An 8,648-nucleotide genomic window follows, 5' to 3' on the forward strand; every position below is an offset into this window, starting at 1 on the left:
AGCATTATGCCACCGGGCATATGGTCCTCTTTAATACTGTATATGTTCTTTTCCTCTTCTTGTGCTCTGCTCGAGCATCGGTTTTCCTATAACATGCAAGCATTTACGTGGTTCTCCAAACATCCAAATGTACCAATTTTCTTTGCCCCTTTGCTCAATTATCAGTCTATTTATGAAAGTTTTGAAGACTCATCTTTAGCTGTATCTCGTCAATGACTCAACTTATATATATATATATATATATATATATATATATAGAGAGAGAGAGAGAGAGAGAGAGAGAGTAATGGGTTCGTGGTAAAACTATTTGATGCTAAACCATGTGCTAAATGGGTTTTTCAGCTTCTCCGGTGCTTTTTATGCGGTTCTGACCCTATAAATGTGTTGGGCATAGTCGATTTACTAAGAATTCATACATGAATCATGTGTTTTTCGATGAAAAAAATGATGTTTGGAGCCTAAAAATTTTACAAAGATTTTGTATCGTTGATTTTTTGAACTTTATAAAAACCCACCCATGTGTTGGAATCAAACGCTTCAAGAGCTGATCCCTATAAAATCAAGTACATAGATCACAACTGTATGGTCAGAATTTAAAAATAAAATGAAAAAAGCCTGAAAAAACTATTTAGCACACAATTTAGTACCAAATGAATTTAGCACTGACCCATTACTATATATATATATATATATATATATATATATATATATATATATAGAGAGAGAGAGAGAGAGAGAGAGAGAGAGAGAGAGAGAGAGGATCAGGTTAGAGGCACCTATGAGGGTAACATCGTCATAGGCTTCTTAGATGCAGTTCATCTTGAAAATGAATGGTGCCCATCAAACAGAGAATAAGGCTTATTGTGAGCCGTTCATTTTAAACCATTCAGAGATGCCGTCCATTCAAAACACAAATGGCATTGTAACGGCCTGATAGATTTCAACCCAAAAAATATCAGTAAATTTTTTTTTCAAAGGAAAAACTTTGTTGATTTCTTTCTTTTCTCTAGTATGTATAATGCAATAGTCTCACCAAATACCAATTATTAGATGGCCCACTTGAGTATAAAAAAAATCTTAATCAAATACTTGTTCTCTATTGAGTAAACAACAATAAACACATCTAATTGTTCAGATCAAGAAAAAATACTTGAAAGTATGATTTTTGGAAGGTTCTAACAAAAAATGAGACAGGACCATCCCCTTGTTGTTTACATGTTATTTCACGCGACCCAACTAAAATAAAAGATGCCACAGCAGGGAATGCAGGGTTGCATCCTTATTTACAAAATCTTGGCTTCCCAAATGTGACGTCACAGATAAGCAACATACAAATGCCAAAAATCAAGTGGGAAAAGAAATCATGTGATGACAAAGCAATTAGTATACTAACAAAGTTGTCCCAATTTGATTCTTAATAAGAGATATATATGCTGGCTTGGTGCTGATGTTGAGTGATTGCTATCTGCACTCGCCAACCATTAATTTCCCTATATATTCTCTTTGGTGGTACTACAAAGTCAGTAGTACGTTAGTACAATGATAATTAGTAATCTCCACTGAGAAAAAGTTACAGAATCCATCCATTGAAGTGCACCTAATAACCATTATTGCTTAAAAAGAGGATTTACAAAGGATTGTCACCTTGGCATCTTGGAAAACTTGCTAATCAGCACCATCATCCTAATCAATATTCCTTTTGGAGATAATCTAGTTAATGTGGGAAAAGATGTCTTGTTACCAATGGAAATTCTGTTCCTTGGCATCTGTTTTAGCTATTTGTGATGATTTCATAACATTGATAACTAATGTGTCTGTGGTGTGGCATGAATTAAGTTTTTAAGCATTTTTTGAAAGAAGCAAATAAACTATGAGAAGATAGTACGTTCTAAAGCATTGGCATTGGAAGATTTTTATTTTTTTTTGCTCCTGTTCTGACACATATGGCATCTTTAATTTTCCTTTTCCTGCATTTCCCAAAAGTGGATGGACGCTTTCCTCTTCCTACTACCAAGGTGGACAATGTCGTTAAAATGTGCATTGTATGTCATCATAGGTTCTCTGTTGTTTGAGAATATTGAACTAACAAGCCACCAAGTCCCACTGCTCCCATTATATGTGACTGAGAATAGGCATCTAGTAGAAGTGTAGAAACAAAGAAGAAAGTGAAGAGGAAAAGTCACATCACATAACAAAAGGTGATTTTGTCATAGAAAACTTATCAAGATAAAGGGGGAGAAATACCAAGGGTATGCTCCTTTGATGCTATAGATCTGGGTTTGTAATGGAAGCATTATAAGCCAACTAAAACAGAGGTAAGTAGTGATAAATTATCAAAGAAAATATGGAAACCCACTCACCTAGAAAAGATGGATTCCTTTATTTTATTTTATTTTATTCTTCCAGGCTGATACAGAATCATCACAGCACTCTATGCTTCTCCCACTAGTTTCTTCTCTCACGAAACTATTAAATTCTGAATTGAATGATGGGAAGTATTTAGTGAAGAAGAGTTTTCTTTCAAAAAGATTGAACCCTGTTAAGGTCTTCAATCGACATTGCTCTTACCTAGGGCTAGAAAATGAGACGAGCTGCTCGCGACCCGACTCGTAACTAATTTGTTCAAACTCATAAAATAGGCTCGATCGAACATGAACAATAGTTGTTGGCTTGGCTCAGCTGGTATGTATAGGCTTGTTAAGTAGTAATAAATATATTTGACATCACATAGTGTGGCATGCAACAAATGGTTGAAGAAGTTGGTTTGCAAGCAATACGATAATTTAGAGAGAAAACTTATTGCTTCTAAGTCTGAAACAATGTACTTTTTTGAAATTCTATTACTTCTAGCTCTATTTTTTTTTTCTCTTTTTGAAAAGAAGCCAAATCATGCTGGGTTTGTTTAGCTCAGACTTGCTATGAGTTTGAACTCCACTCAGCTCCCACAATTTTGAAAACATAAAGTTCGCCTTTACCTTCTTTCAAGTATATGGAAAAACACAATCTGTGAGTTAAAATAGGAATTTGACCTACTAGTAGAACACTGAAGTTCAGACTCAGAGATGGAAGCTTGGAAATTTCCACTTCATTGATCAATTCTTTAGAACAAATCAACCTATAAATATAAGTTATCTTATAGATTAAAAGATGAAAACCCTGTCACAAAAGGGATGCCAGGGTTTGGAAAGCCTTGTGATAAGTATTCCTCTCCATCTAACATGGATATTACTTGGGGAAGCATATTCTCCAGCATATACACTCTTGGACTGAACACACTTTAAAGGGGTTGTTCCAAAAGCCACTTTGGCAAAAGAAGGGATAAAGGAATAATACACCACAATGCAATGGAATGTCCCAGTTTATGCCTTTCTCTGGACATGCAGGTGTCTCAAATTTGCCTTCTACATCAATCTAAGTGGATATGGTTCTCTTTGGCATTAGTCCACATCTACATCAATCTAAGTGGATGTGGATATGGTTTACTTGTGAGGAGAGTACATCATCAAGGTCAACCTGTATCCACTTTTTTTTTTTTTTTGAAAGGCAAGCTGGGGTTAGGGGACCCCACCAGTTATTATTCATCCGGGATTGAACCTGCAACGTCCAACCGCAAGGAAACGTATACTGACAGCTCCTACCAACCATTCGGAGCGCCGCTGTTGGTCAACCTGTACCACATCCACTTCTGCTTTGTACCACATCCATATGATCCAGTGGACTATTTTATGTCATTAAATTGTATCCACTTTTGTGTGTAACAAGATCCATAGACATTCACAACTGGGGCTCAGCTTGTATAACCGGTAGGGGTCTGCCTAACCTCAGCTTTCTCTGTCTCTTAAAAAAAGATCCATGGGCAATCAGCTGTTTTTTTTTTCCATAGTCAAGAAAAAACTGCCTTACTCACCGAATTCATTTGCATAAAACTCTGGGTCTCCCTTACTACCCACAAGGGAGTTTACCTTCGGCATCACAGCAAAAGATGTGCACCTCTGAGTTTTAAGTGAAGTATATGACATGAATCATATAAATGAATTACTTACACTTGGATTCAGGTCAAAGTTGTCCTTAAGTCATATCTTTATTTGCATCAGGGGTAACATTTGGTAATGTCGACATGAGGTACAAATGCTTTTTTTTTTCATTTTCATAGATGTGATCTACATGTTTTACTTAGTAGAAATCAGCTATTAGATTCTGATTACAATTTGTAGATATATTTTTATAAGGCTTCAAAAATCAACACACTACAATGTGCAATACACGAACCAAAAGCTTATTCCTACTACATTGAACATGCTGAATCTATTCATGAGGTCAGATTGTGTCAAAACCAATGTTGTCAGTATCGGTATCGGCCCTGAATCGTTGGGCAACCGATTCAGCTGTATCGGGTTGATACCGATGCTCAAGTGAATCATTTTGTATCAGCCAGAAAATAAAAATAAAAAATTTGTGTCAATCATAATGTGACACCTGTTGAAACCATTAAAATAATAATAATAATTTTTTTTTTAAATTTTTTTTGTATTTATTTAAAAATAGGAGTGAAGCCTATCAGTTTTCTGCCTATACAATGTGTATCAGCAGGCTGATATGCACCATAACATTGATCAAAACAATCCACGCCATAGAGATCCAGAGAAGGGGTTTGGCATAGTGGGATGGGGCTTAGACTGTTAGACGGGCAGTCTAGGTTCAAATCCCATGGACGTCACCCCCCTGCATAAACTGAAGCTTAGCGACTCCCTAAGGTCAAGGGGTATGCCCTCAAAGTTTTACGCCAACATGGACCCGAACCTTATTAAGGCAGGCTGAGCCAGCGCAGCTAGGTCTATGCACCTGGGGCGATTTCTGAGTAAAACTCAAAAAAAAAATCTAGTAGTGCCATTACCAAATAATATCCCACTGCATCCAGTTGGCCTGTACGTGTATGAGTTAATATCTTAAAACATCAAAAATACCAATTGCTTTCCCTTCTCCATTCATCTTTTCCTATTATGCTCAATAAGTGCAGCTAAATCATTTTCGTTTGTTTCACAGAGCAATTGCAGTTAAGGGCAGGATTAGAACTTGGTACATATCTTAAAATGTCTAAAATGCCCTTCAGTATTTCCATTTTTTACCTACAGTTATTATTTCGAAAAGAAAAAAAAAACCATGATTACTTGGCATAATCAAACATAACACTGCATTCCCCTCTCCATGTTTCTTTTATTGAGAAAAGGACCATTCAAAGAAAGAACTTACTTTCCAAGCCAAGCCAACCCAACCCAACCCAACCCAACCCAATGAGGTAGCTGGATGGTTAGGTATCAAGTGTATTTGGTCCAAATCATGGTGCCTGATTTTTTTAGCAAGACTTACATGGTTCTTGATTTTTTCAGGTAAAAACTTAAACCAAGGTGCTCAATTAATTATTTGTCTAGTTTTCATAATGTAATTAATTAGGTAAATAGTAATAGTTACCAAGTTACTATCAATAGTTAATATTTTTATTTTTATTTTTATATTATTAAACAAGTAATAAATAACTCAATGCGTCGGGTTTGGGCCCAATACCTAACAGGCCCGGACCTAAAACCTTGGCCTAAATCCGACCCATAGCGGGGTGGGTAGGCTTGACCCATCTGCCGGCCTGTTGCCTACCCTTACTGGTGGGCATCTGCCTAACCCCATCTTGCCTTTAAAAAAAAGAGAACTTTAATAATTGACTAAATTACAAAAGGCAACCCAAGTCACCTAACTTTTCGGTTATTACACTAGTTCACCTGTTTCAGTCTTTATCTCAAAGTCATGCAACCATCTTTTAGTCAAAAATTAGTTTAAATAACCTTAATATTTATTTCTTTAACAAAAGAATATAAGATGGCCTATTTTACCAATGAAAAAATATACATTTTTTGCAAACTTGTAGCATTTAAAATGCATCAACAAAAGCAGGTGATTGAATGTAATATGTATCTGATAAGTTGTTGGACAGTTTTTGCAATTTATCAAAACTATGATCATAGAGTGAGTTCCTAAAGGGCGGTCTCCTCAGTCTGCCACCTGCAAAGCTTTCAACGATTTCTCTCCAAAATGGCATTTACCTTTTGCTGCTAGATCTAAACATGCCTCTAATTTGAATAATTGGGGCCCATGGCCTGACAACGAATTGAGGCAATTGGGCCCAATTGTGAGCCAACTAACATGAACTAACCTTCCATGCACTTGGCTAGGTGGGTTAGCTTAGACATCCAAATTAAAGGACCTACAAAGTTAGATACCACAGGTGTGTTCCTGATTGCAAGGTCGAAACCATTTTTCATGGACATGGGAGGAGTACTGATAACAAGGCTACGTTTCTTTTTTTTATTTACATGAAAAAACAACTGCACCCTCAATATCAAAGACCTAGTTGTGCTAGCTTTGGCTACCGTACTTAAGGTTGTTGTTCGGGCAACGCAAAACTCAATGAGCTTACCCCTTGCTCCTAAGGGAGTGAAAGAAAATTGAATCGAGAGAATGAACATTTTATTCTCACTTGGTAAAAAAAGAAGAGTACAGGACTATACATATATTGTTACAAATTATCTTGAAAAGAGAAAGTTGATATTCTTGAAAGAGAGAAGCTCGATATTTCTTGATTTTAGATGATCTTCATTTCCTCAATTTTAGTAACCGTGTGATATCATTTGATATCACCATTTCCTTGATTTTAATTCTTGACATCAGTTGGTTCTCTTTTTTCATGATTTTAGTAACAGAATACAACAAATGTGATAGGATAAGAATACATATGAACATGGTACGTAGATAGAATAAGAATACATACGAACCTGGTAAGTAGTTATTCCTTTCCTTTACTCCCCTCAAGTTAGAGCGTGAGGGTTGAGTACGCCCAACTTGGTTTTGAGACGAGAAAAGTAATCAGTACCAAGCGTCTTTGTAAAAAACAAAATTATATTGTGAATGCATAGGAACAAATTGTGTTTGAATTACTCTGTTTTCAATCTTCTCCCGCACGAGATGACAATCAATCTTGATATGTTTGGTACGCTTTTGAGCTAGATTAACGACAATATGAAGTATTCTTTAGTTGTCACAATGTAGTCTCATTGGTTGGGAATGATCAATTCTAAGGTCTAACAACAGATATTTGATACATATGAGTTCATAACATGCAGTAGTCATGGATCGATATTCAGCTTCGATTGATGATCTTGATACCATAGATTATTTTTTTGTTTTTCAGAAAACAGAGTTGTCCCCAATCACTGGATATAAATCTATAGGTCATTGGGCAAAAAGCCTAATCTGAATCACAATAACCAATGACTTGAATCTTGCTGGTTGATGACATTAGAATGTCTTGTCCTGGAGAACTCTTGATATATCGACAAACTCTCATGACAACATCCATATGAGGTTGTCATGGCTTGCTAGTGAACTGGCTTAAAATGTTGACCGCGAATACAATATCAGGTCGGGTTATAGTCAAATATAGTAGTCGACCTACTAGGCGTTGATACGACCCTGGATCTTCTAACAAATCTCGATCTTTATTGTTGAGTTTGATATGTGGTTCCATAGAAATTGGTTTGGCTTTGACCCAAGGTATCCCATATACTGTAGAATATTGAGAGCATATGTTCATTGAGATAAAAAAAAAATCAGTTTGGGATCTTACAACTTCAATGACAAGAAAATATTTGAGTCATTCAAGGTCCTTCAATCAGAATTGTTGATTGATATGGGACTTAAGTTGCTCTATGTATGCAACATCATCTCCTACAATGACAATGTCATCCACGTAAACTAGAACAAAAATATGTGTCCCATTAATGCCTTTTGAAAAAAATGAATAATCAACTTTAGATTGTGAGAATCCTTCTTGAAGTAGATGAGTTGACAACTTGGCAAACCAACTTTTAGAAGATTGTTTGAGGTCGTATAATGACTTGTATAACCGGCAAACTTTGCGCTCCTCCTAAATTGAAAAACTTGGTGGTAAATCCATATACACATTTCCATCCAGGTCTTCATGAAGAAAGGCATTATTGATGTCTATTTGATATAGATGTCAAATCTTTATTGATGCGATGACTATCAAGCATCGCATGGTTACTAACTTGACAATGGGGGCAAATGTCTCATTGTAATCCAGGCCTTCAATCTGAGTGTAGTCATTTTCCACTAGACAAGATTTATATCTTTCAATGGAGATATCATAGTGATATTTAATTTTATATAATCATTTACAACCAATAGGGTATTTATCCATAGGTAGATCCATAATCGATCAAGTATGGTTCTCTTTCAACGCCCTAATCTCTGAAGCCATAACATATGGCTTGGGATAACTCATGATCCATGTTGTGAACCTTCTCTCTCGAGTCAGTTGATTGTAGTATGGGGGCAACCATGTAACAACTATAGTTTTTAAGGTGCGATGGTAGTTGTCAAATTCTTTCAGATCTTCGGATGTGGACTTGAGTGGGTTCAATGGTTTCATGATTAATAAGTTCAGAAATTGGATCATGGTGATTTGGATTATGAATCTCATTTTCTTAAACATCAATAGGTTCTTGGGTCTCATAAGTTTGAGGCTCGAATATGGATATGGAAAGGACTCACCCTTCCTCTTTATCCGGAATATTATGATC

Source organism: Nuphar pumila, chromosome 11 (genome assembly GCF_984573655.1).
Source record: "Nuphar pumila chromosome 11, dmNupPumi1.hap1.1, whole genome shotgun sequence".
Classification (NCBI taxonomy): Eukaryota; Viridiplantae; Streptophyta; class Magnoliopsida; order Nymphaeales; family Nymphaeaceae; genus Nuphar; species Nuphar pumila.